Genomic DNA, 27634 nt, shown 5'->3' on the forward strand with positions numbered 1-27634 from the left:
TATTCCCATCTGTGCATCCTACTCCATGGCCTGAGGACAGGAATCTGTGCTGCTATCCTGGACCAACTTGGAGGTGCCCAGAAAGCATCACGCAAGACCCCCCCAGATGTCCTTTTGCAGGCATCTGGGTTGTAGGAAGACCTGACATCTCAGATGTCCCAACCTCTCTTTGGACTAGAGGTGGGTCTCCTGACCACTGACAAGTCATCTGCTGTGCCAGGACCAGAACTTTGAGGTGGTGGGGAGCATAGACTCCTGGTTGGATTCTGCTTGGACCCTGTTGCACTCACAGCCTCTCAAGAACCAGAACAGCCATGACCCTGGCCTCCCAATGCAGGGGGAGAGGAGGGGACTTAATGGCTGCTAAAACACATTCTAGATCTGATGGAACCACACCAAACAAGGTTTGTGAAATAGAAAAAGGATGAAGATTACTGATGAACTTTTGACCTGAGCACACCCACTGGTTTCACTTGTCTGGAATTTTTTCCATGTCCTTTCTTTATATCATTGCCCTTCACAACCCAAGCATTTCCCATATTGACATAGAAGGTCCTTAAGCATCTCCTGAATAGTTTATAACTTATACTGTTCAGTTCATGGTTGCAACTGGCCCTCGTTATGGGTTAAATTGTGTCTCCCCCAGATTCATATGTTGGAGTCCTAACCCTCAGGATGTGACCTTACTTGGAGACAGGGTCTTTAGAGAGGAAATCAAGTTAAAATGAAGTCGTCAGGGTGGCCCCTATCCAACCACTGACATCCTTAGCAGAAGGGGGAAATGTGTTCACGGAGAAAGACACCCACAGAGGGAGGACGAAGATGATGTGGTGAGAGACACAGGAGGATGATGGTGTCCAGAGGCCAAGGAGAGGAGCAGGAAGAGAGCTGTCCTCATGGCCTCAGAGGAAACCAGTCCTGCTGACACTGTGATCTCAGGCTTCCAGGCTCCCAGGCTCCCAGGCTCCAGGGCTGGGATGATGAACTTCTGTTGCTTCGAGCCACCCGGCCTGTGGGCCTTTGTCCTAGCAGCCCTGTGACAAACTAACTTTTCATGTGTGTTTGCTGTTATAAATAATCTATGAGATATACTTACTACCTTATAATAACTATAATGGAAAAGAATCAGAAAAAGTATATATATGTACAAATGAATGACTTTGCTGTGCGCTTAAAACTAACACATTGTAAATTAATTACACTTTAATTAAAAAATAATCTCTGAGAGCATCTTCACGCCTGTGTATATCCACCCCTGGCAGGACTCAGCGCTCATGCCCCCTCCTGCAGCTCCTCCACACCCCATTTGAGGAGGAGCCACTCTCCGTGTATGTGCTCGTGCCCCCATCACAGCGCTCCCCACCCCCCACCCCAGGCACTGAGCTCCCATTGCTGCCATCCTCCCTGAGCTGCACTCTCCGCATCCCTCGCGTCCACCTCAGGTCACATGGATGCCACTGGGGTGTCCCCAAACCAAGGTGTGGGAGGCTGTGGGGAAGATGCCTCTGGGCAGTGATGGCACTTGGGGGCTGATGGGGACAGTTTTGGATTCCAGCTTATCTTTCCTTTGGGCTTGCCACCCCTCAAGTCAGTGACCAGCTGGGAAACCAGTGGTTCCAGCATCCACTCTGGCTAAGTGGAGGGACGGAGGGATGACCGCCCGGAGAGGGGACACTCGGCAGAGGACGCAGTGAGGTGGGACACTCGATGAAAGATGCAGCCCAGAGCCTGCTGGGGGTGCTGGGGAGAGGGCAGAGACATGCCAAACACAAAGCCTAGCCTGAGTGTGACAGCCTGGCCTGGGACGTCTTGCCTTTTTGATGCGGAATAAGTTACTAGCCTGTTGGTGTCAGTGGAATGGAATCCATGAGCATTGTTGAAATGCTAAAAATCTGCTGCTTCAAATTTCGGGATGTTAACGTTTAAAATCAAAATGTCTGTTTTCTACGAATAATAAAAGGAAAGGATACGCGCTGTGCTGCCAAGTTTCATCTTTTTTAACAACAACAACAAAAAAGAGGTTCATTGAGCAGTAGGGGATTTGAGCCTCTTCCAAGTGGACTAGAGCTCAAGCAGGGGCCGGATCCAGCCGGACTCCAAAGGCCACAATCCAGGCCTGGGGTGAGCAAGCCTGGCCGGGACCACGTGTGCGTGTATGCACGTGTATGTGTGTTTGCACGTGCACAGAGGCTCAGCCGGGTGGGGACCCAGGTCTCAGGTTGGCAGAGCTCACTCAAGGGCAATTTCAGCAGCAGCAGAGGTTCAAGACCCTGTCTGCTAGTGGTAGGAGGTGCCCCTGGCTTGCTCTGCAGCTGGGCTGGGCCAACCTCTTCGGTCCGGCACAGCCTCAGGTTGGGGGTAAGAGGCTCACAGGCAGGAAGAGGCGATGCTTCCTGTCCAATGAACCTGTGTGCTGCAGACATGACATGGAAAAGGTGTGACTGGGGTTCATGCTGAGATCAGCCCAGGGCTGGCAGGAACAAGGAGGGGGCCACTGCACGTTTCCTCCGGCAGCCGGAAAACTGGGGGAACAGGATGCTCTCAGGCGTGCTTCGTTCTCACGGGGAAACAAAACTAAAAGCTCCCACTGAGTAGGTCATAGGTGTGCCTGCTGCTGCTTCACTGCAAAGGTGATGAGAGATTCTGGTCTGTTACTGGGGGTGATGACACACTCACCCAGGTACCAAAGAGCAGGGCTTCCAAGCTGTTCTGTGCCCCCTCCCTGGGTGGACCCAGGAAGCCCCCAGGAGGCGATGACGCCGAGTCCTTGCGGGGACTGGGGGGGACCACGGAGGGACGTGGGACTCAGTGTCTCTAGGAGACACAGTTATCATCCGGTCACATCCTGTTTAATGAGCTCCTGGGACCAGCGCTTCGGGAAATCAGGAGGGCCGGCTGTGCTGCCACCTTGCACCAACCGCGTCCCGATCCCCTGAGGGACTCGGCCCTCTCCTCTCCCCTCCAGCCAGACACGGATGTCTGCTGACACGAGGGGCTCCCTAGACCTCCGAGTCCAGCGGCTTCCTAAATATTCAAGGATCAGAGTCTGATTTCTCTTGAAGGGCAATGGAAGGCCGCAGACTTCAGAGAGCAGACTCCCGAGCATCCTCGCAGGACCCTCGCTCAGCCTGAGTTAAAGCTCAGACATGCTGTCTCGGCCTCTCTCCTGTGCAGAGCCCGCGAGCTCGGAGGAAAGGGAGCGGGTGAGAAGCTGGGTACATGCACCGTGTGCCTGGTTGCATATCTGGCTCCAGTTCCCACATTTTCCTCCAGGCCATGTTGGCGGGTGTTTTTTTTTTTTCCATCTTAAGTTTAGTTAGACCATTCGTAAGATCTGCTTATTTGCCAAAAGCATATGTTCAAGACAAAAACCCCGAGTGAACTGCTTTGTTGAAAGTGCTTTGGGGACCTTTATTTTTCCCCCCCGTTTCCCCATCCAGAGAGCATGTGAAGTGTTTTCCATTCTGAGCTTCTTTTCAGGCAATTGCTGCCCTCCCCCCTGGGGGATTAATCTCCCGGTAAGCAAACTGAAACATGCCTCAGAGTATTTATTTGGACTCAAGAATTAAAATAAGTCCTGAGTTTAAACACAGGGACACCCAAGACTGAGATTTGCTGCTAAACATACCCCACGGCGTTTTTGAATGTAAAGTCATTTTCTTTTTTCCTGTAAGCAGGTGATGGGGGGAGAAAAACTTCAGACATTGGGTTTGATTAAAAAGCGTTCCAGGAGTTCCTGAGGTGGCATTGTGGGTTAAGGATCCGACTGCAGTGGCTGGGGTCGCAGCTGCGGCTCAGATTCAAGCCCTGGTCCTGGAACTTCCACATGCGGACGGTTCAGCCATAAAAACAAACAAACAAACAAACAAACAAACAAACAAACAAATAAATAAATAAAATAGAATAAAATAGAATAAAAAGTTATTCCAAAACATTTCCTCTGGGGTTATTGCCTTCTAGGAATGTATTCTTTTGGCCCCATCCTCAGCAGGAATGCTTTTGAGAGGCGTTGCTATTTGAGGAAAAGTTCACTGGACCTGTCATTTAACAGATAAGGAAACTGAGGTGCAGAGATGGGCTCGACTCACTCACGCAACGGCTAGTGCAGGGCCGAAAGGGGACCAGATTCCAGAAATCCCACCCCAGTATTGGTTGGGAGTTTCTCTGCACCCCTTTTCTCCCCTGATTGACATTCCGACATAGAATATTCTGCTGCTTAGTAATGGTAATTGCCTCACATCATGTCTTTATAAAACTCCAAGTCATAATGCTCGCTTCGCTTCGAGGCAAGACAAAAGTTTCGAATTTGCAATTCTAAACTTCCTTCCAACTCAAGGAAAATCAGAATTTCTTTATGAGAGTTTAGACTTTAGAATACATCTAATATGATTGAAGGCATAGATTTCTCTGATCAACTCCGTGAAACCAGTTATTGTTTCCAGGCAGAGGTGGCTTCGCCCTGCTGCAGTTTTGCTCTGAGAATTTAGAAAAGAGAACCTCGGTTTCTATCCGTCTTAGTCAATCGATGCGGGGTTGATTTTGTGGTCTATAAACCAATTTGCATTCCGTTATATTAATTGTGGAAAAATGCAAACAGGTTTAGGGACTTTTATTTTTATTTCATACTTTTGCTTTCCTCTATAATGTAGCAATTTAGAGAAGAGAACAAATAAATGGAAGATATGGAGATTTAGCTAAACAGTTGGCTCCAAATAATAGAACCCTTTCATGTTCTCTCTGGAGTTCTCTATTCATGTATCATGATGCCAAGTTTTGGCAAATAAGCCAAGTTTGGATTAAGTTACAGCCAAGTATGTTGCCTTTGCCCATTCAATTTATTCTTGGCAAACGTCAGAGTATATTTATAATAAAGTCCCATTTCGAACATTCTATTGCCCCAGTGGAGTTCTAATAACACTGAGTGTTTATTTAATGTCTAACTGTAGGAGTTCAAAGCACTTTACAGACATTCCTTGACTAACCTTAATATCCCTGCCAGGGTTTACAGGTTTGGAAAAGTCAGTAGAAGGACGGGAGCTTGCTTGGGATCACCCAGGAAGACCATGAAATACTCCAAATTAATCGCACACCTCCCGACTTTAGTAGTTTCTGTTCCTCAGAGGGTGATGCATTCCCAGCCTCTTATCTAAATGTTGGTGGGTAGACAGCATTTGTTTATTCTCCATGGAGATCTTTAATTAAGGAACGCAGAAACCCCACAGACACTTCTGTTTGGATGTCATAGCCTTCATTGGGCAAAGTATCCTCTAAACACTTGGATTCTTTGGCAATGGAGTTGGCATTTTGAGAACTAGAGAAGAGACAGCGTGGGAGGGGTCCCATATGGATTAAAATAATGGTAGTGATTTTTCCATGGACTCTGGAGTAAGTTCACACTTGTGTGGCATGTGTGTGGGGAGGTGGGCGGATGGCTGGTGGACAAGCCGTCAAAGGGGAGTGAGTGTTCAGGTAGCTCAGTGGCATCTCCGCCTGGTGAAGGGCACCCTCCTGAATGTCACGGCCTTCCAGCACTCTGCTATCCTTGGTCACCAGCTGTAAGGCGGTTATTTAGCATTATCTTGGCACTTTTTATGTTTGCCAAGTTAAACTTTATATTGTGCCTGCGAAGGACAATGTGCCAGGTGGAGCTTGATGAAGATTGTGAAAAGAGGAGCCAGGTTTGGAGTCTGGGTTCCGGACAGGCCTGGGTGCAGGCAGGAGGGTTTCCTGCGTCTCATGGGCAGCGAAGCAGTAGTTATTTTGCCAAGAGCATCTCTGCATCACCCCATGGAAAGGCCACTTCAGGACCTTTCGATCATCACAGAGGCGGCATCTCTCGACTGCCCCTGGCCCAGAGCTGGGGGGCTCTTATAGAAAAGGCTCTTGTCTCTGTAACTTATTTATCTTACAGCTGACCTATGGTCCAAGGGGCCTCTCTTAGATTGTTTGTCAGGGCCAGAGTTTAAGCTTGTGCTGCTATTTCCCATGTTCTTCCTCTTAAATCACCTGGGGAACTCAATGCTGGAAAACAGAACATTGGGGGCCACTTACATGTGTTGGACGAAAGACGTAATAGGTGCCTTAGGATGCAGACTTGAGCTGGACTGAATCTGATTTGATGGAACCACTCAGCAGCTGTATGACTGGGACAAGCCACGTAGCATCTCTGTGCCTTAGTTTCCTCTTCTGTAAAGGGGGAATAATATAATAGCACCTGCCTCATGAAGATTAAAAGGATTGATGTATATTAGATGCTTAAGAGGGTTCTTGGTCCATAAGTGGCACTGTATTAGTTTACTAGCTATTATTATTATTCCTGTGAATGTCATGGGGTAAGATTCACAGCCCACCTTTTCTCTCTGTCCTTGAAACTGATGGCAAAGACTAACTGTACAAAAATAGCTGGGGGCAAAACCATCAGTACTGAGGGCAGAGGTGGGAGGTCTTGTGGCTGGAATATGGATGGGACAAGATGACAGAGGTCACAGAAGTTCCCTCATCTCTCCCCAGAAATCAGTGAGGATGGTGGGGGTCGATGGGGGTGTTTCAGGGACCCTCAACAATTGTTGGGAGGCAGGGCTCAAGGTGAGAGGAGGCCAAGGTGGAGATACCACTTGGCTTTCCTTTGCCCCTGCCCTGACTGCAGTGACCCTCAGGGAGGCTAAACAGGAATCTGCTGATGAGGAACTTGTCTCTAAGTGGCTTCTCCTGACCTCAGCAGGATCATTTTATTTCACTAAGCATGTTCATGACACACAGTCTCATTCCAGGTGGCAGGAAGAACTCTTCCCACTTGGCAGGGGAGCCCAGCCAAAGCCCCTCTGGGTGGACAGCCAGAGGTGAACGCCTGGGTATTGATGTGAGGGCTCTGCCAATGACAGAAGACGTCAAGGGCCGATCAAGGCAACACTCACAGCTGTGCCTCTTAGACCCAGCACAGTCTGTGTACATCTGCAGGGGCCTGCCCTCCAGCTGCAAGTCTGGTGGTGGTGGAGGGGGGTAACTGTCTGGGCACGAGGAGCCCAGAGATGTGTTTTCAGTCAGATAGCATTCTGTGACGTCCCAGACCAGCACACTCACCAAGAGAAGTTTTGTTGACGCAGGAGAAAGAGACAGACTCATGTTGCAATCAACAGAGAGAAAACATATTTTAAAAAATTTACTGCAGGAAACAGGAGGAACATTTAAACGTCATCTTCTTTCCCCTTTTATAGACTCTGCACAGTAAGATAGGAACCAGGAGATGCTAAGACAGAGATGAAAAAGGAAATGCCCGCTTAAGAGGAAATGGTTAGAGAAAAATAAACGTAACAGAATTTAAAATGGGATTAGAAAAGGTAAAAGTCCGCCAGGATTCAGAAAATTGAATCAGGCAAGTTTTAGAATCTCCTTTAGAATAATGTAAAAGGAATGACTGAGGAGATGAAGGGTATTAGAAAAAATATAATAAGCACGAATGAGACATGGTGGTGTTTCATTGAACGGAAATTGAACAGATGATTCTGCCACCAGCTCCAAGCTGATACTGTTCACTGTATGACAGGCCAATAAATTGAGAGATGAGCTGTTGAGTCAAGGAATAGCTTTATTCCTTTATTCAGAAAACCATCAGACCAAGAAGATCTGGACTAGTGTCCACCTTACTGGAGTTACAATTTAGGCTTCTTTTATACTAAAAGGGGAGGAGGTGTGTTTGGTTGTTGAAAGCTTCTTGGTGTGGGAATCCTTTGTTCTTGCAGCTGTGCACATAGGTCAGGTCATGTTCCTGTATACCTGCAGCAAGACAAATGTTATTCTCTGTTCTGCAACTTTTTATATCTATACGAATGGAAAAGTGTTACACCCTTAAAGGTCAGAGCCTTAGGAAAGGGCCTTCCTATGTATTCAGGCTTCAGGCAACACTCTTTACTTGTAGCCAAGAAAACCTTTAAAGTAAAAGAAACAGATCCAATATGAAGTCAGATTTGTTCTTCCCTATTACAATTTTGTTTCTACAGGAAAATACCTAACACGTGAAGAATGCTCTTCAAGAAGATTATAGACCTTCAGGCCAAACTGAACATCAGTAACAACAAAACACTGCTACTCAGGGTAAGCGAAGGAACTTGCTGGAAATAAGTAGTAGGGGGATCATTCTTTGGTTTTTAAGACATCACTGAAGAAAAACATAAGAGTGAGGATTTAAATACTGTAATTTTTAACTTGGGGTTGAGAGGCAAGAGTCGACTGGTGTGCTCTCACAAAGGAACAATCCAGCATCGTCTAACCACCCCAATGGACAGCTACAAAAATGGGGTATATATTTAACTATCTTTTAAAAACTCAATACACTTTAAAGAGCCTCAATAGTATTATCCACATTCCTTGACCACAATGCTGTAAAACAAGCAAAATGGCAAAGATATTAATAGGAAACCACATTAGAAAATTAAAACAAACGTAAGACAAAACATTCCTGTGTAACCACTGGGTCAAAGATGAAATCAAAACCCCAATTATAAACTATGAAAAAGTATCATGTTGTGCAAAAATTAAGCCTGGGGGAGGAATGATGCCTGTTACAGCCTTGATTACAACAGTGGGAAAAAAAAAAGAAATTCCAAAATATCCAACATTGAAGAGCCATGGACAGTATGGTGCATCCTTACTCTTACAAGGACTACTGTGTGGCCATTACAGTGTCTTTATTGACATAGAAGGATGCCCATGATATGTTTTAAGTGGGAAAGTTAGACATACAGAGTCTTCCCACTTTTTAAAACCTGTGGCTGTGTTTTATCTGTGGGTGGTAGGTAATTACTTTTTCCTTTCTGTGCAGGGCTATGTTCTTTGCCTCCACAGGCATGTATTAATGAGGTATCAAAATCGACACGCATATATAGACGAAAAGGGGGGCTGGGTAAGGATGTGATGCCTGATAGCTGAGGGAGGCCTCCTGTGACTTCAGGTGGGTACGTGGGGGTATGGAATTCACTGTGGGGGGCTTTGCCTATATAACCCTCCAGAGAGATTATACTTAACATACACTCATTTAACTACATTCTCATTAGCAACTTTGCGGATTTCCTCTGAACACACCCGTTGATGAGTTCCGCCTTCTCCGTAAGAACTGAAGCCCACTTGCCAACAGGTAATGGTTTAGTCACCCTGAAATGAGTTGGGAATGTTTGACTTTATTTCCAGAGAGGTGGTGGCGGGTGTCAACAGGACGGGTTTCTCTGAGGTGTCTTCTGAGTGACGGCTACAGTGTCTCTAACACCCCCAAACATGCCTGTGTCCAGAATCTAACTGCCAGAGCTTGTGACAGGGAACTACGTGGAGGTGACTCGGACACACAGAGGTGGAAGTTCTCCGCCACCTTGTGTTTCCCTAGGACGTGTCCAAGGATACAGCTGTGAACACGCCAGTAAATTCACCCAGAAGGCGCACCCTTCTCCAACGGCCTGCTCCCACTCTTCCTGTGACCCAGCACCCCCAGCCATGAACGCAGGAGTGACTGTCCTGGGGCTGGCCCCCACCACACTGGCCCAATCAGAAACTCTCCCTATCATTTGGACTTGGAACCCAATGAATCTAATCAGTGTTTGGGGTGGGGGGAGAAGTAACTAAATTTGGAGCTGGGAAAGCCAGGAGGTCATTGCAACTAGACGGTGAGGGAGATAATTCTGCAGGGATGCAGACGACCAGGGGTCAGAGATGATGAGGGTGGAAGGAAGAGGGGTGGGGAGAGAGGATGGGAGGAAGTCAGCTGGGCTCCTGCCAAAGCCCCTGTGAACTTGTCCCTGAATTCCACGAGGCAAACATGTGCCTCCCAGCAAACCCCCCATGAGGCTAGTTGGGATTCTGTTACATGCAACCAGGCAGTTCACAACCAGGCCAAGTATTTGGTGCTTGAAATTTAACAGGCTCAATTTCCACATTAGGAAACAGAAGGCAATGTGAAACAGCCGGAATGTGGTAGGGACATGTTACCTATTCTCAACGTTTCTCCTTAAAAACGTAACCACATGCAAACCTCATGGACAGATTGAAAAAACACTTCTGTAGAACAAACCAAAAAAACCCCAAGACAGCACAAGTCTATGGGTTTTTTTGTTTTTTGTTTTTTGTTTTTTGTTTTTTTGTCTTTTTGCCTTTTCTAGGGCCGCTCCCGCGGCATATGGAGGTTCCCAGGCTGGGGGTTGAATCGGAGCCTACGCCAGAGCCACAGCAACGCGGGATCCGAGCCGAGTCTGCGACCTACACCACAGCTCACGGCAATGCCGGATCCTTAACCCACTAAGCGAGGCCAGGGATCAAACCCGAAACCCCATGGTCGCTAGTCGGACTCGTTAACCACCGTGCCACAACGGGAACTCCAAGTCTATGGGTTTTTACAATTTGAAAATGATTTGGACTTGCTCACATTTAAGAGTTAAGGAAAAATTTGCAGAAAAGTGATGTCGTGAACTAGGAATGGTGCAGGACAACAAAACATCCGGCTAGGACCGTAAGGCACAGGAGGCAGCAGCTCAAACGGCCAAAACGATGGGACGGTCCCCAAAACAAGTACTAAAGGCGCTGGGTCAAGGGTAAAGGAGGTCACTCAGGGTACCAGTTCTACCACCTTCATCTGGTGGTGTCAGATTTAGCATAAAAACATGTGGAACACTCAGTTAAATGTGATTTCCCGATAAACAATGACAACACATTAGTATATCCTACATGTGGCATGACGCATACTAAAGGGCATTGATGGTCTGGAAAGTTAATGGGGCACCTATATTTTATCTGGTAACCCTACCCCCATCCCAAGAATCTTAGTTAGTTTTCAAGGATAATAGTCGTCGGAGTTCCCGTCGTGGCGCAGTGGTTAACGAATCCGACTAGGAACCATGAAGTTGCGGGTTCGATCCCTGGCCTTGCTCAGTGGGTTAAGGATCCAGCGTTGCCGTGAGCTGTGGTGTAGGTCGCAGACGCAGCTCGGATCCTGCATTGCTGTGGCTCTGGCATAGGCGGAGGCTACAGCTCCAATTGGACCCCTAACCTGGGAACCTCCATATGCTGTGGGAGCGGCCCTAGAAAAGGCAAAAAGACAAAAAAAAAAAAAAAAAAAAAAAAAAAAAAGAGAGAGAGCGAGAGAGCGAGAGAGAGCGACATGCTGCTCTGTTGAATACACAACACCTGCCCTCCAGTTCCCAAATATTTTCGTGTTGCCCGCAAATTTCCTTTGGGAGCGGCCTGGCATGGCAGCATCTTGGGACTGTGGGCAGACCAAGCGGAAACTTTACTAAATACTCTCCCATCCCCAAACCAAGTATAAAAGAATCTCAGATCTAAAAATTGCAAACCCTCCCAAGAGGTTATTTATTGGATTTGTGTATTAATAACACGATCTAAACAATTTTCAAATTCTTGGCGGCTGTCTGGTCCCAGGGAGTGGGAACTTTTTCACCCTCCTCCGCGCCCCCTCATTGCCAGCCACAGATGCAGCTCCTCAGATCTTGTTCCCACCTGAGGTCTCCCTTCTGTCAACGCCAAATAACGTGGGACTTAGAAAAACAAAATGCTGGGACTCAGGCTGGCAGAAGGGGTCCAGGAGGGCGCAGGATGTGGGGGGAGTGCTGTCCATTTATAGGAGGCTCAAGACCGATGTCTCCCCCCCTCCCCCGACCTGAGTCTGTTCTGTCTGCATTTGCACTGCAGACATGAGGCTAGGGGGTGGACTGTACAGAGTACACAGTGGACCACGGGCATCCAGAATGAAATCCATCTCTCAGCTTCCGGGCTGGTGCTACCTCCAAAGGGAGAAAATGAAGGCTCGGAGGGAGAAGGCAATAGAACCCCACACAGCAGCCCCCATTTCCTCCCCCTCCTTTTTAAGTGCTGGAGGTGTATGGAGCAGCCTGGTGCTAAGAAAGGTGGTCCCTTCCACAGGGTGATGCCCCTCAGAGGGGTCAGACCCTAGAGCAGCCAGTTTTGTTCCCAGAACTCTGTATTTGAGCATTTTCAGCCCAGGGATTTTGGAACTGCTTGGCTCATCATGGTATACCAAAGAATTGGAAATTGTATTTTTCCCATGAATTTTGTAGCTAAGGAAATAGATATCTCTGCAACACAGTGCCCAGGTTCTCAGATCCCCAAGAGGAATGACAAAGAGGGCGCCCACTCTAGTCTTTCACCTGGTGGTGGCACAAACCCCACAGGCAGCATTTTTACCTGATTTCACAGGCGAGGAGGTCAAGCAGCTTATCAAGGTTGTTGCTGTTGGTGAGAGGATTTGAATCTTGTCTCCGTGGCTCTCCACTCTGAGCCAGCTGTAATTTTTTTTCTTTTTCTTTTTCTTTTTTTTTCTTTTTAGGGTCACACATGTGGCATATAGAAATTCCCGACTAGGGGTCCAATTGGAGCTGCAGTTGCTGGCCTATGCCACAGTCACAGCAGCTCAAGATCCAACCAACAGCAATGCTAGATCCGAGCCGTGTCTGCGATCTACACCACAGCTCACGGCCGTGCTGGATCCTTAACCCACTGAGTGAGGCCTGGGATGGAACCCTCATCCTCATGGATACTAGTAGGGCTCGTTACCACTGAGCCACGACGGGAACTTCCCAGCTGTACTATTTGATGGAATGTCTGACAGCACCGAGACCCCAGAAACCTGCAAATGGTGGAGTTGTTATCGAATGCAAGTTCATGTGCCTGGCACACAGTAAGGCCAAACAGACTGAAACATAGGAGTTTGGATCAGAAAAAGGTTTATTTCAGGACCATGTCAGGAGACAGGTAGCTCGTGGCCCCAAACTCCAAGAAGGCTCTTAGCAAAGCACTTTTAAAGGCAAGGTGAGGGAGGGTGTGGTGGCTGGTCCTTGCAAACTTCTCGGTGTGGGAATCCTTTGTTCTTCCAGCTGTTCCCATAGATTAGGTCACGTGTTCCTGTAAACCTCAGACAAGACAAGTATCAGTCTCTGTTCTGCAACTTTTTAATCTCTATATGAATGGACTCTGAAAGGTCAGAGCCCTGAGAATAGGCTTACCTGTCTATTTCAAGCTACAGGCAACATTCTGTTACAAAAGGTGCAGAGCCAGCATGACGCAGCAGAGGAAAAGGAAGCGCTCTACCATGGAGTCAGATCGTTCCTCCTTCTTACAGTTTCTACAATAGGAAAAGTTCTGAGAAAAAGCGACTTGAGAATATCAGCGACAGGAAAAACCAGGAGAAAGAGGGCTTTTATGCTGTTTCCCTTCTAAAGCCTGCAGACTCTGTTATTTTGGGTTCTCTTATTATCTGGTTTTGATTTACTAGACTTGAGTACGAATAAAGATGGTGTGGATCCTTTTTGGAAGGGTGTTTTATTCTAGTTTCCATGAACTTGGAAAAAAAAATGAATACAGAGACACCTTGATCTGCCAATTTTGGGGAAGCCAGCGCCTATAAAAGTAAGTTGGCCTTACTTCAAAAAGAAAACAAAGCAGCTTCATAAATCCTGGCGCTCCAGGCTGGTGCTTGTCATTGAAGGAACCGCTCTGCTCCCTATAAGCCACGCAGCGTTCCAGAAGGCCCTGCTCAGCTCGGATTCCAGCTCCCATCGCCCTGGGAGGGGAGTGGGGTTTATCACCCATCTTGATCTTGCATAGGAGCAAATTAAGGCAGAGCGCCCCGCAGAAGGTCACGCTGGCCGTGAGTGGCAGCCGAGGGAGGGACCTGTCAGAGTGTTTATCTCCAAAAAAGCCTCTTTGCAACTCTCAGAGACAAAGCGGTAAGCCAGCGTACCACGCGCCCCGTACCTGGTCTCCAGTTCCTGCATCTTTCTCCTAATTTGAATCCTGCCCCTTTCGCGCACCCAAGAGCCTGCCTCTCTGGGGCCTTTCTCCACGTGAGAATGGAACGATGGTTCTGCCCTGCTCTCCCTTCCTGCTGTGGGCCATGATCTGACGACTCATTCCCCCCACCCTCGCAGGGAGGTGAGGGGCAAGGATCCGGGGGTTCGGGGATAGCAGGTGTTTGGACTCCAGGTCTTTCCCTGAAGAGGTTGAGCTCCTTTTGCTTCCTCCTCCATAACGTGGAATCACAGTGTCTGCCTCTGAGGATTTCTGTAAGGATTCAATGAGAAACGTCTGTAGGTTTGGCATGGTGACTGGCACATGGAAGAAATTCAATTTTTAATAGACATTAATAACAATAATAGTAGATTAATAATATTTGTGTACTTCAGTCAATATTGTGCCTCAACCAGAATCTGTGCTTTGAGCCTTCCTCCTCTACTGGAATTAAAAGACCTTCTGCATGTGACCTGCGGGCAGCAGCAAGGGGCCTGCCTCTTTGTCACTCCATGAATAAGGCCAGTTCCATGGTGATAGGCTAGGGCTGCCTGCCCAGTCACCGACCTGGCATGGCGCTGATGCAATAGACGCTGGACGGTAGGCTGTTCTGGTACATTCCAGCTGAACAAGTAGCCTGGGTCCAGCCCAGGTGTCAATCTGGTGGACAGCCCCCTGTGTGCCCCTGGGGGCAGCCCACCTCTCTGTGCCTCTTGTAAGATGGAAGTACCAGAAGCCTGCTTGCCTTGGGGGTGGGAAACCTAGTTCCAGAAGCTTCTAGGGGTAGAAGTTCCTAAATTCCTGAATGTATAAATCACTTATAATACCAGCCTCAGATGCTCAAGACGGAAGTTCCCTCCATTGACAGTCTCTGCCGAGGGAATGCCCCTGGAGAGCCTGGCCTGCCTCCTCTGCCCTCTGCACAGGAGGAGCCGACCTCCCCTGGGGCTCCACTCAGACGACCAGCCAGCCTCCTACTTACCACAGCTCCTCCCGCCTTGCTCATGCTCTGAACTCACCCCAGACCAACCCTCCAGGCCTGGAATTCCCTGCGTGTGGATGTCTCGGCATCTGCCTCCTCCTTCCTGCTCCGAACAAGTCCAGGGACAGTGAGCATTTGCTGTGACTTCCTACCCAGGGGCCCCAGGCCACCATCCCCTGAGTGGCTCCAGCCAGAGGCCTCTCAGAACCTGCGATTCCCTCTGCCCCTCCCAGCTGGGCCCACCCCTGGATGGCACTTGCATCCTTCCCCCTGCCCCCTCCTGCCCCACCCCGACTCACCACGTCCTGCTCCACAAAAATCCTGTTATCCCCTTCCTTGAAGCCCTCTAAACCTCAACAATGCATTTAGGAAAAAAGTCCCAACTTCTCACCGTGGCTAATCTCTGCCCCATCTGGTCTATCCCCCTTTTTGAGCACCCCGTGGGTCCCTCTCCCATCCCTTCTGTGTTTCTTTTAATCATTCATCACATCAAACTCTTTCCTGCCCCAGGACCTTTGCACTTGTGGCTGGTGCTGTACCTGTATGCTTTCTCCCCCTCTATCAGCAGGGCACACCCCTTATCCCCCCTCCTCAGCATGAATGTCACCCTCTGGCAGTGGCTGGTCAGCCAGCTTCGGCCAGGTGCTCTGCCCCTCGTTTTCCACTTCGGCGCTCGTCTTTCCAGCAGATTTGGTCGTGGCCTCTCCAGTGACAGTGCAGGGGCCACGAGAGCAGGGCTGACCCTTCCTACTCACGGCGCGTCCCTGGCCTGCCCAGCGCCTGGCACTCACCTCTGTGGCCACACTCTGTGCTTTGCGGCCCCTTGCTCTAGACAGACCAGGTCTTACCACCTGACCCCCAAAGCCAGCATCATCTCCTCTCTCAGCTAAGTTCCCCCTTTTTTTATTTTATTTTATTTTATTTTATTTTATTTTCCCACTGTACAGCAAGGGGGTCAGGTTATCCTTAGATGTATACATTGCAGTTACAGTTTTTTCCCCCACCCTTTCTTCTGTTGCAACATGAGTATCTAGACATAGTTCTCAATGCTATTCAGCAGGATCTCCTTGTAAATCTATTCTAGGTTGTGTCTGATAAGCCCAAGCTCCCGATCCCTCCCACTCCCTCCCCCTTAAGTTCCCCTTTTATAATTATTTCCAAAACTGTGGGCAAAGCGGTGGTCAGGCTGAGGCTGAAACACACGGGTCCTGTGGAAGCAGGCCTCACTTTCACTCCTCATTTCTGAGTATATGTGTGTGTGTGTCTGTGTGTTCATGTGTCACTGTGAGTATGTGTGCCTGTGTCTATATGAGTGTGTGTTTGTATGTGCCTTTGTCTATGTGTGTGTGTCTGTGTATCTGTGTGAGCCTCTGAGTGTGTGTGTGTGTGTCTGTGTGAGCCTGAGTACATGTGTGTCTGTGTGTGCAAGCACGTGCACACACTCTCAGCTTAGCTTAGTACAGGGCATCCTGTTTGGCTGATCCACAGAGAACCAGAGCCTCCTGCCTGGCCCTCAGGTCAGCTGGGGCCATAACGCTGGGCCTGCAGGTGGGGGACACCAGAACCCCGAGGTGTGAGCCTCGGGCGTCTGCTGACCTTCCGGGGGCCCCTCTGCAGCTCTGGCTCCACGTGGCCTGAACCCGCTGTGGAAGCCTCTCCCCTCCCTCCAGGCTCAGATGGGAAACTGTGTCCAGATGGGAAGTGGAGAAGGGGGGCCTTTGTGGTCCCTGGGGCTTCTCTGGGTGTGTGGGGCTTGTCAGCACTTGGCCAGGGGCCCGGGCGACCGGGGTGAGCTCACCAGGAGCTGACGGTCGAGGGGCGGTGCTGGAGCTGGAAGTCAGGGCGGAGAGTGGGATCAGGTGGAGGCTGGGTCCGAGCCCGGGTCCGAGCCCGAGATGCTGGGCGAGAAGGAGGTGGCAATGGTAGGTGTCCGAGGCAGGGTGTCTGGGATACAGGACAGAGAGCACAGAGGACTCAGATGGAAGATTCTGGAATGCTGTGTAGGGAGTTAAGGCTCTGGGTGTGGGTAGAGGGCCCCCAACCTGGGAAATTTGGTGAGAGAAAAGCATGCATCTTGCCCCAAAACACAGCACCTCTTTGGGGCTTTACGTTGCCAAAGCCTGAGTCTGCACGTTGCACGAGGAATAAATACGCAGAGGGGCCTGGGGTTTTGTGTTTCTCTCTCGCTGCTGATGTCGAGGCTTCAGGCCCGTGGTTTATCGGGGACCCTGGGCCCTCCCTCTCCTCCTGGCTCCTGCCTGCAGGCTGATAGCGGACTGGACAGCTGCCTGCTGCTGTGCCCCCTCCCTATCTGGCCTCTTGTCCAGCATGGGAGGCCCAGGGGCTGTGGGTGTGTCCCTGTCCCTGTCACCATCACGGGGGTGGGGTGGGGTGGGGTGGGGGCTGAGCTCTGCGCTGTCCTGAGCACAAGGAAGCCGTCCACCGAGAGGAAGCCCCTGGGGGCTCTTCATGCAAAATGATCCATAAACCTCCAGCCTGTCCTGAGATGTGGACTCTGACTCCTCTCGGGTTTTTTGAGAGGAGTCAGAGCTGTGACTGGGTCTCTCAGGGAGACGAGTGCAGAAAATGCCTTCATTCTCTCTTCCTTCATCTGCAAAAACAATCACAAAGTCTCCACCTATTTGTACAGAGTTCCTGAAGGCTGTGGGAATAGGATGGTGTTTGGGGAATTATTCTGGTTTCCAGGGCGATGCCTGGTGGGGAGAGGCTGTGAAGCATGGCTGCGGGGTGGGTGTGGCGGGAAGGACCTGGAGCCCCGACCTCTGCCCAGGAGGAAGCGCCTGCACCTGACGGAGGCTTTTGTTGCATTTCTCCTGATACTGCGGGGTGGCTGCCTCCTCGGCCTGCATGGCCGTGGGCACAGCACCCCCTTTTCCCTGAGGAGACCTGGGGAAGGTCTGGAGAAGGTCCCTGCCAGGCCTTCAGAACCTCGGCTGCAAAAGATGCTCCTTTAGAGAGTCTGTGGGGTCTTTGGGACGAAGGCAGGCTGTGATTCTGGTGGACACTGGTTTGGGGTCGAGCATTTTGAGCTGTTTTGAATTCAAATGAAAAAGCATATCCAAAAATGGGACAGGCATTCTTGGCATAGAAATAAACATGGGGAAAGCCAAGCAGCTCGGGGACCACCCGGGACAAAAGCTCAGCTGACAAAAGACACTCCGCTCAGCTCCCGATTCGCTCATCTGATTCCGGGAATGGGGGAGTTGGGTGGAACATTCTACTAAGTGAATTTATTCGTCACAAGGGGAAAACAATCCTGCGGCTCCTTTGCAGTCACACATGTCAGTGTGCATGGTGCTTACCTGGGTGCTTGGCCACCTCTGCTGGTGCCATCCCTCAGGCTCCAGTTCTGCCGTGCCAGTTGTCAGGAGTTTCATGACTTGACTCTTGGGCCCTTAGCTTGGAATCGGAGACCTTGGGGTGCATCTTGGTGCTTTGTGTGTGTGTGTGTGTCTTTTTAGGGCCATATCTTCAGCATATGTAAGTTTCCAGGCTAGGGGTCGAATTGCAGCTACAGCTGCCAGCCTACACCACAGCTGCAGCAACACCAGATGCAAGCTGTGTCTGTGATCTACACCACAGCTCATGGCAATGCTGGATCCTTTACCCCCTGAGCGAGGCCAGGGATGGAACCCACATCCTCATGGCGACGTGCTCGCCCCCGGCCGCACCCCTCACTACCCCCGACCCATGGCTCTCTGTCCTGGGCTCCTGGGGCCACCAACCCATGTCTGCTTCATTCTCCATCCTCAGACGCAAAGGCACTGGGCTTCGTGGATGGGGGACCTGGGCCCCTCTCTAAGCCATTTTGCAGGATGCTCAGGCCTGTCCAGATGTGTGAACTTTATCATTGACCTCTTGGGGGACCCTTTGTTTTCCCTTTTTATTCCAAGTTCCAGGGGGATGTTCTGCCTCCTTTACTGGCCCTGTGGTTGGAAAAGGCGGTCTTTACACGTTCCTTGGCGTTTTGATCGTACCCATCTATGAACTGCTCTAAGCTCTGTTCAGTGGGATTCTTGCCAGAGCCGCAGAATAAAAAGCACATGGAGAGGGAGGGCGTCTCCGTGGAATATGCTGAGCTTCGGATGGCACGGCGTCAACTCAGAGGCTTCACGGCGTCGGGCTGCGTGCTCGCCCCGTCCACACCCCCTTCTTCAGCGTCTCTTGAAGGAAAAGGAGCCCCAGGGCTGAGCATCGCGGTTGGACTCCATTAGCGGGGGAAGCCGTCTCCGTTGCTAAGGGCTGGGTTTCTGAGCCTCTTGCGTGTCTGCATTCCACACGGGCAGAGGGAGCCGGCAGAACTTGTCAATCACGACTGTGATCGAAAAAGAGGGATGTTTTCTCTTATCTCGGATTTGAGCCAAGGCACAGGCATCCAGCCGTGAGGATTGCATTCACACACCGCCTTCTGCGGGCCCGGTTCCCTCCCCGCTGACACCCTTCTCCTGCCACCACCCCAGCTCTGTGCTCATGTGTGCTCATGGAATGCTGGAATGCCGCAGCAAGAGCCCCCCAAAATGTCTCATCCGGTAGCCTCTGTTTCCAGGTGAGAAAGATGAGGCCCAGGAAAGACAGAAAGGGCGTGGCAGGCTGGAAAACCCTGCGCTGGGGTGACATCCTCCAGTTCTCACAGCCTGTGGAATTATTAGAATTATTACTTGCCATTTCTGTCCACAGGAAAGAAACAAACTCATGGATGTGGAGAACAGACTTGTGCTTGCCAAGGGGGAGGCGGAGGGCGTGGGGTGGACTCGGAGTTTGGGGGTAGTCAGTGCAAACAATTGCCTTTGGAGCGGACAAGCAATGCGATCCTGCTGTACAGCACAGGGAACTACATCTAGTCACTTGTGATGGAGCAGGATGGAGGGTCATGGAAGAAAATGAATGAATATATGTCTGTATGCATGACTGGGTCCTTTTGCTGTACAGCAGAAATTGACAGACGATTGTAAATCAACCATCATTAAAAAAATCTCGGAGTTCTGTCGTGGCTCAGTGGTTGACCAATCCGACTGGGAACCATGAGGATGTGGGTTCCATCCCTGGCCTTGCTCCGTGGGTTAAGGATCCGGCATTGCTGCGAGCTGTGGTGTAGGTGGCAGATGCGGCTCAGATCCCGTGTTGCTGTGGCTCTGGCATAGGCCAGCGGCTACAGCTCCGATTCGACCCCTAGCCTGGGAACCTCCATATGCCGCGGGAGCAGCCCAAGAAATGGCCAAAAAAAAAAAAAAAAAAAAAAAAGACAAAAGAAAAATCTCAGCCAAAAGTTTACTTGCCATTTCTAGATAAACCGCCACTGCAAAAAAGCCAGGGAGCTGTCGTGACGTGCCTAAGTTGAAAGGTAATTAACTGGGGCCTAGGATTCAAAGGGGGTCCCTCCAGCGCTCATGGGCATCCATTCATCCTTTCATTCAGCCAGTCCCTCCCGAGCCCCTTCTCGGGGACGCGGCGCGAGGCTGGATGGGACCTGGGAGACCCCTTCTCTCGAGGACGCGGACGGCAGGTAGCTGTCCTTCTCCGTCAGCCCTCGGCATCAGGGCTCCCTGCTGTGATGAACACGCCTGTGTTTTCTTGCTTTTCAAAGTCATCTGTTGGATGAACCTGCTCCCTGCCCAGCACAGAGCTCCTTCCGGAGCTCCCTTTTCTGGAGTGGTTATACCTGCTGCTGGATGTAGCCCCTGGTGTCTTGAAACTGAGCTTGTTGGTGGCTTTTGTGTGACAAAAAGCTTTCGGCCTGGAGCCCAGCCTTTAGCGGGCGCGCTCCTCGCTCTCACTGTCTGTCTCGGGTCCTGTGCTCACCAGGGACAGTGACAGCGACGCATGCCAGCGCCCCCACCTGGAGTCTGTGTCCGCCTCCATCTCCTTCAGTCTCTGTGGTTGATCTCATAGATTCCAGCTCAGAAACGTCCCCTGCCCCAGCCTGTGGTCTCCACTCCCAGGACCACGGCCAGTCCTTGCCTCCTGGCACCTGTAGCTTCTGGGTGGGGAGTGCGCCCTCTGGGGGCGGGAGGACCAAGGCCACCCTGACATATGGAGAATGTCACCTGCCAGGTGAGGCCTCAAGGCCAAGGGGACCTCACTCCCTGAGCTCATCCTGGCCTTGCCAAAAAAAGTTGTCCACTTATATTATATGTGCTCACAGGGGAGGTCTGAGCACTTGAATTTTTCCCGCTCCTTCCCTGAAGCCTGCCCCCCGGGCCTTGGCCACACTCCTGCCTGAATCAGGTGGAGCCAGGATGCAGCTCTGACCTCTGCGGCAGTCTCCCGAGCCAGCTGTGGGCTGAGGTCACCCACTCGGGCGGGAGACTGTAACTGAGCAGGACCCTGGAGGGCCTCCCCAGAGTTCCCCCCCCCCATATCCTCCCCCTGCTTTTTCTCTATAGAAAAACTAGTCAAAGAATCAGTCTCATCAGAGGAGTGAGAAAATACAGAGAAAAAGGAGAAGAGTCAAGCAAGACAGAATACTGATAGTTTAGTCATTCAACAATGCTAAGTCCTTTCAGTCAGCTCTTCTTCAAAGACTGTGGACGATACTCTGAGCCCTGCCCTTGGAGCTGCGCTGCAGGCGCTGGAGCCCCCAGCAGGCGGAAGAAGACCGCATTCGCACGCTGCTCTGGGGGCCTGGTTCCCGCCCTGCTGACCCGAGAGCACGGAGACCCCAGACCGGTTGGAACCAGAAGGTTGAGGCTGCTGACTCTCAAGGACCTCCCCACCCACCAATCAGGAAAGTGTCCGGGAGCGGGTCACGCCCTGCCCCTCCAGCACCGGAAGACTGCTCACGACCCCCTCCAAGGGGCGGCAAGTCCTTGAGGCCCTAGCTTGCTGTGTTCCCTCTTCGCCTGGCAATTAAAGCTATTTTTTCGGCTTCCTCCAACTCTACCTCTGCGTCTCTATTTGGCGCCGGTGTACAGAGGCGGCCGAGATTGCAGCAGCAAGATGGGAAGGCTTCCCCGGGAAGGGAGCAATGATGGCTGTGGCTGATTCCCTGCTGGACGCCCCTGCCGCTCACATATGACAGGCCCTCCAGCAGCCCCCATCCCACAGCTGCTGGGCAGGCGGAGGCGGAGGTGGTGGTGGCAGCACAGGCGACCCTGGATAAGAATTTCCTGAAGGGGTCCAGTTGCTCGGCCGGAAAGAGGTTGAGGAGGGAAACTTGCTGGACAGGAAGGCAGGGCGCTGCCAGAGGTGAGCGCTGGCATGTCACGTGGACCGGCTGTCCCCTAGGGGCTCCAAAGTTGGCCTTGGGGTCAGCCTGCCGATAGGGTGAACTGGGATGGGCAGTTAGTTCTTGGCCCCCTCCCCCTGCCATCTCTGCCTGAACCTCTGACATTCCTATGCCCAGGGCCCTGGGGCTCACCTAGCACCAGCCTGGAGCCGCCCTGGGGCCCCTGTAGGAGAGAGTTTAGATCAGCGAAGGCAGTCAGTTTCTAGAAGACCAGAGAGACGATCGCATCCGCCTGCTGAGATTCACGATTGAGGCGAGGAAAGAGAAAAGGGACGTCCCATCATCCCAGCAGAGTGTTCCCCTGGGAGGCCCTAAGGACTTGAGTTCCCCTGCCCAGGAGCCCGAGAAGGGCTGGGGAGACCCAGGACAGCAGGGGCCACCGAGAAGCCTGGAGGCAGGTTCCTGGGGACCAGAGTGCAAGCTCATTCAGCTGTGTCTGCTGGGCAGACAGCCCCCTTGCTGCACCCTGGCCTCCCTCTGAGCCTCCTCTGCCTGACGTCTGCACATTGTCCTGCTGCCCCTCAGGCAGAGCAGAGAGTGGTCTTGAACCTGGACCCCAAACACCATTTGCTATTGTCAGATCTGGGCAGCTGAACTCTCTGTTTTGTGCAAACAGCAGAACCAGTTTGAGGAAGGCAGGCCATCAAGGTGCAGGTCACCTCGTGGAGCTCAGAGATGAGAGCGTGGCAGCCCCACTGCCCCAGTCCCTCCACGCTCGCCACCCATGTGCCACATGGTTCCAGTGTAACAGGCTCGATGCCTCTCTTCATCCTTTAAACAAGGGGTCCTCACATTATGGCCCTTGGGCCAAATCGAGCCAGGGCCTGTGTTTGTTAATAAAATTTTATTGGCTCACAGACTTGTCCATTCACTTGTACATTGTCTACATCTGCTTCTTCACTACGCACTGTTGGATGGGTGGGTGGATGGATTGTGGGTGGGTGGATGAATGGATGGGTGGATTGGTGAATGGATGGGAGGATGGATGGGTGGATGTGTGGATGGATAAGTGGATGGATGGATGGATTCGTGAGTGGATGAATGGATGGGTGGGTGGGTTGGTGAATGGATAGAGGAATGAGTGGATGAGTAGATGGATGGATGGATGGATTTGCGAGTGAATGGATGGGTGGATTGGTGAGTGGATGGGTTGATGGATGGATGGGTAGGTGGATGAGTAGATGGATGTGTGGATGGATGGATGGATTTGTGAGTGGACGGGTGGATGGATTGATGAGTGGATGGGTTGATGGATGGATGGATGGGTGGATGAGTAGATGGATGAGTGGATGGCTGGATGGATTTGTGAGTGGATGAATGGATGGGTGGGTGGGTTGGTGAATGGATAGAGGAATGAGTGGATGAGTAGATGGATGGATGGATGGATTTGCGAGTGGACGGGTGGATGGATTGGTGAGTGGATGGGTTGATGGATGGATGGATGGGTGGATGAGTAGATGGATGAGTGGATGGATGCGACATGTACCACCATAAGATTTGCTGTGGGTGAGGAGATCATGAGAACTCTGCTCTGGGAACTCATGTGACAGCAGTGTACAAAATGGTGCAGAAGGAGATGAAGTGGAAAGAGGGGGCCTTGGAGGAGTATTTCCAAATCCCAGGTTATTACTATGTGCTGTGTACTCCCTAGGCAGGCAGACGTGTGGATGGAAACAGGCAACTGAGCCAGGAGGATATTCTGGAGGAAGAGATAGTGGCCACTGCTTTACCAGGCAGAGTGGAGGACAGAGCTGGGAGGCTCCGAGGGACTGAGCAAAGGTGACCACAGGGCTCTGGCTCTGGGGACTGGAGCTGTCACTCCCCAGCACAGGGTAAACCAACAAAGAGACACACGGCAGAGACTCAGTGTAGACATGCTGACTTTAGGAAAAACACGCTTGTAAAAGCATCACCTGTTCTACACAGTGACTTAAGGCAGTTTACCAACTGTATGCTATGCAAATAAAGGGAGTTAGGACATTGAGGCTGTTGGGAAGCAAAATGAAAGCTTGTGAGGTTTCTGGTAGTCAGCCTAGAGCCTCTCCTCACTTTTCCATAGTCAGACCAAAGGGGAGAACCATCCAGCCCACCGGGCTTTGGGGAGGGCGTGGAGTGGGTTCCTGCTTGCAGGGTGCTCAGCTCCACGTGGGCACAGAGGAAGGTTGTACATGCTCACTCTTCCTTAATATTATCTTTTCTTTCTTTATTTTCCTGTAAGTGCGTTATTCACCTGATAGTGAGTGTTAAGATGCTTGCGAGGGGAGTTCCCGTCGTGGCGCAGTGGTTAACGAATCCGACTAGGAACCATGAGGTTGAGGGTTCGGTCCCTGCCCTTGCTCAGTGGGTTAACGATCCGGCGTTGCCGTGAGCTGTGGTGTAGGTTGCAGACGCGGCTCGGATCCCGCGTTGCTGTGGCTCTGGCGTAGGCCGGTGGCTACAGCTCCGATTCAACCCCTAGCCTGGGAACCTCCATATGCCGTGGGAGCGGCCCAAGAAATAGCAACAACAACAACAACAAAAGACAAAAAGACAAAAAAAAAAAAAAAAAAAGATGCTTGCGAGGAGGAGCTGAATCTCATTGCCAGCTCTTGTTTCCGCTCCGCCCACCAACCCCTCCCCCGCAGCCCTAGGACACACCGCCTTGCTCCACTGAATGGAGCAGTGGAGGCTGGCGGACAACTGAAGAAGTGCCCTGCAGCCCCTTAGGTTGGGTCTTTTCTGCGTGTCTGGCTCTGGAATGAAAGGCACGTCCCTGTTGTGATGAGAACTCAGCAAAACTGCCCATCCACCTCCCTCTGCATCACTCCTCGTGCATCTGCGCAAAGCTTGGCACGCGTTGTACAAGGACAGGTTGCTGGAAACAGGAAAAAGTGGGCGTCCTGGGGGCGGAGAGAAGATTGACAAAGTCTGTGGTAGGTTTTATTTGCTGTCAAAGAATTTCTCACTGTATTTACTTCAGCTTTTCCTTGGCCGTAAGCCCCAAAGCCACGCTTAATTTGATAATGTATCTGCTTATCGCGTACCGTGACTTACAGTCACCAATCCTCCTAGAACTGGTACTGAAAGTTGGCAGAGGTGAACACACCCCATACCACGCCTTCAAAACTGGCCGTTCTGGCTGTCAAAAATGGATGTAACATCAATTTTATTATCACTACTCTTGCTGTTCACATGGGCAGTTTGCGATACAAAATAAGTAAATTTTTTATTTGAAAAGATTTCCAGGGAGTTCCCATTGTGGCTCAGTGGGAACAAACCTGACTAGGATCCATGAGGACGCACGTTCGATCCCTGGCCTTGATCAGTGGGTTAAGGCTCTGGCATTGCCCCCAGCTGCAGGGTAGGTCTCAGATCTGGCTCAGCTCCATATGCCACAGGTGTGGCCCCAAAAAGCAGGAAAGAAAAATTTCCAAGTCCTTCACAATTCATCTAGTTCTATTATTTATTTATCTGTTTGTTTATTTACTGGTCTTTTTAGGGCTGCACCTGCGGCATATGGAGGTTCCCAGGCTAGGGGTCGAATTGGAGCTGCAACTGCCAGCCTACACCACAACCACAGCAATCCGAGAGGGATCCGAGCCGCATTTGTGACCTACACCACAGCTCACGGCAATGCCGGATCCTTAACTCACTGAGCGAGGCCAGGGATCGAACCTGCAACCTCATGGCTCCTAGTCGGATTCGTTTCCGCTGCACCATAATGGGAACTCCCTAATTCTATTTTTTAGGTTACTTGAAGGTTGATTTTTGAACAGTAAGTACCTGTACTAATTACTTATACTTTTCCAAATTTGTTCTTTATTGGCGGGGTTGGGGGCAGGACTTTCGCCGGGGAGTCAGGGGAGCTGTATTCAACCAGGTGTCTGCACCCAGATGGAGAGTTCCATCTGCCAGCCCCGGAATGAGGCCTGGATGTTATTACTTTCTCTGTAATGTCCAATTTGGTCTTTGATCTCCTGGGCCACTGTTAATTTTATGGTTTACACAATTTAAAGTGCCAGACAACTGCGAAGCGCTGGCTCAGGAACGAAAAGCAGAACAGAGCTGCTTCTACCGCCCAGCCACCCTCCATAACAAACCTCTCCAGGGAGACCAATATTTGCACAGTAAATTGCACATTCTAAGGCTGTGTGCTCAACGGAAACGCTCCTTCCAAGTGCCCGAGACCCTCAGGCATCTTGACTGCCTGCCTGGACAGGTGGAGATGGAAGATCAGTCCTCTTGGACGGGCCGTGGGTTGCTCTATAGGCACCAGAGCAGACACACAGAAATGTCCCTTGTGCTATGCGACGCCTCGCGGATCTGCGTTCTTCACGGGACGATGGGGAGAAGAGTGCCAAGGTGATGTGTTGCAGATGTATTCCTTGTCCTGTGCGTGCGTGAAAGAGAGAGAGAGAGAGAGAGGGAGAGGGAAATGCACAGCTCCCGGTTTGACCCAAGTTTACTCTACGTTTAATCTTAAGAAGGGAGAAATGGATGGATGACTATGGTTTCCAGATCCAGGAGGCTGCTCCCAAGTCCATTAAGGGCTGTCCTTGTTACTGTGGTTGTTACTATCATTTAAAAAGTTTCTTTAAGAGTAGAAAGATATGAGCTTTGAAAGACAGGCTGTTTGGAGTTCCCGTTGTGGCGCAGTGGTCAATGAATCTGACTAGGAACCATAAGGTTGTGGGTTCAATCCCTGGCTTTGCTCAGTGGGCTGGCCCTACCCTTCAGTTCTACTCTCTGTCTTTAGTGGCAGGGGGAGGGGTATCCCCCCACTGGTGTCCAGATCATTGGGGCAAACTAGCTACTCTGGGCAAGGCCAGTGATGGGGTGGGGAGCCCTCCAGAGGCCCTAAAGACAAATCGGGGGCAGCCTCCATCCAGGCGGTACACGGACATCTCTCCTGGTGGGGGACCAGCGTGTGATTTGGTCAGGAAGACATGTAACTTGTCAACATTGTATCCATTTTCATGCCTATGATGGGGCCGTGAAAGATTTTGTGGCTGAAGTCTCATGATCCGTGTTGCAAGGCAGGAACTGTCCAGCAAGCAGGCCACGGCCCATGGCAGTTTATGGAGTCCAGAAGGAAGGTCCTCTTTCAAATTTAATTTTAAGTTTTTAATTGAAATATAGTCGATTTACAAAGTCATGTTCATTTTAGGTTTCTAGCAAAGTGATTCAGTTGTACATATGTGCATAGGTCTATGTCCTTTTCCAGGTCCTTTTCCATCACGGGTTATTACAAGATATTGAGTCTAGGTCCCTGTATTGTAGAGTGGGTCCTTGTTGGTTATATCTCTTTTATGTACAGTTGCGTGGATATTTTAATCTCAAAGTCCTAATTTATCCCTCCCTCTCCCCTTTCCTCTTTGGTAAACATAGATTGTTTTCTAGGTCTGCGAGTCTATTTTGTAAGTAAGTGTTCATTTGTATTTGTTTTTTCGGATTCCACATAAAAATGATAGGGAAGAGCATCTTTTACAGCTACAGGGCTCGGGACCACGTGCACTTTTTAGGCCAACAGGTTCTCTGGCTGCTGGGGTGTAATTCATGGGCACAGTGGTATGAATTCTGGGCACGGGGAACTTGGACAGCTGTGGGGAAGACCTTGACTGAGGCCA

The 27634-nt window shown here is 50.8% G+C and overlaps 1 long non-coding RNA gene across 1 annotated transcript in view; it reads left to right on the forward strand.

Annotated features, from left to right (window-relative positions):
• The window catches only part of LOC106506421, a 31761-nt gene extending 18443 nt beyond the window's left edge, over positions 1–13318 (forward strand). Inside the window, exons 2-5 of the long non-coding RNA XR_001301695.2 lie at positions 7998–8091; positions 8819–8947; positions 9051–9130; positions 13031–13318. This is a non-coding gene — a long non-coding RNA (uncharacterized LOC106506421). The remainder of the gene's footprint in view (positions 1–7997; positions 8092–8818; positions 8948–9050; positions 9131–13030) is intronic.

Source organism: Sus scrofa, chromosome 15 (genome assembly GCF_000003025.6).
Source record: "Sus scrofa isolate TJ Tabasco breed Duroc chromosome 15, Sscrofa11.1, whole genome shotgun sequence".
In the NCBI taxonomy this organism is placed as follows: domain Eukaryota; kingdom Metazoa; phylum Chordata; class Mammalia; order Artiodactyla; family Suidae; genus Sus; species Sus scrofa.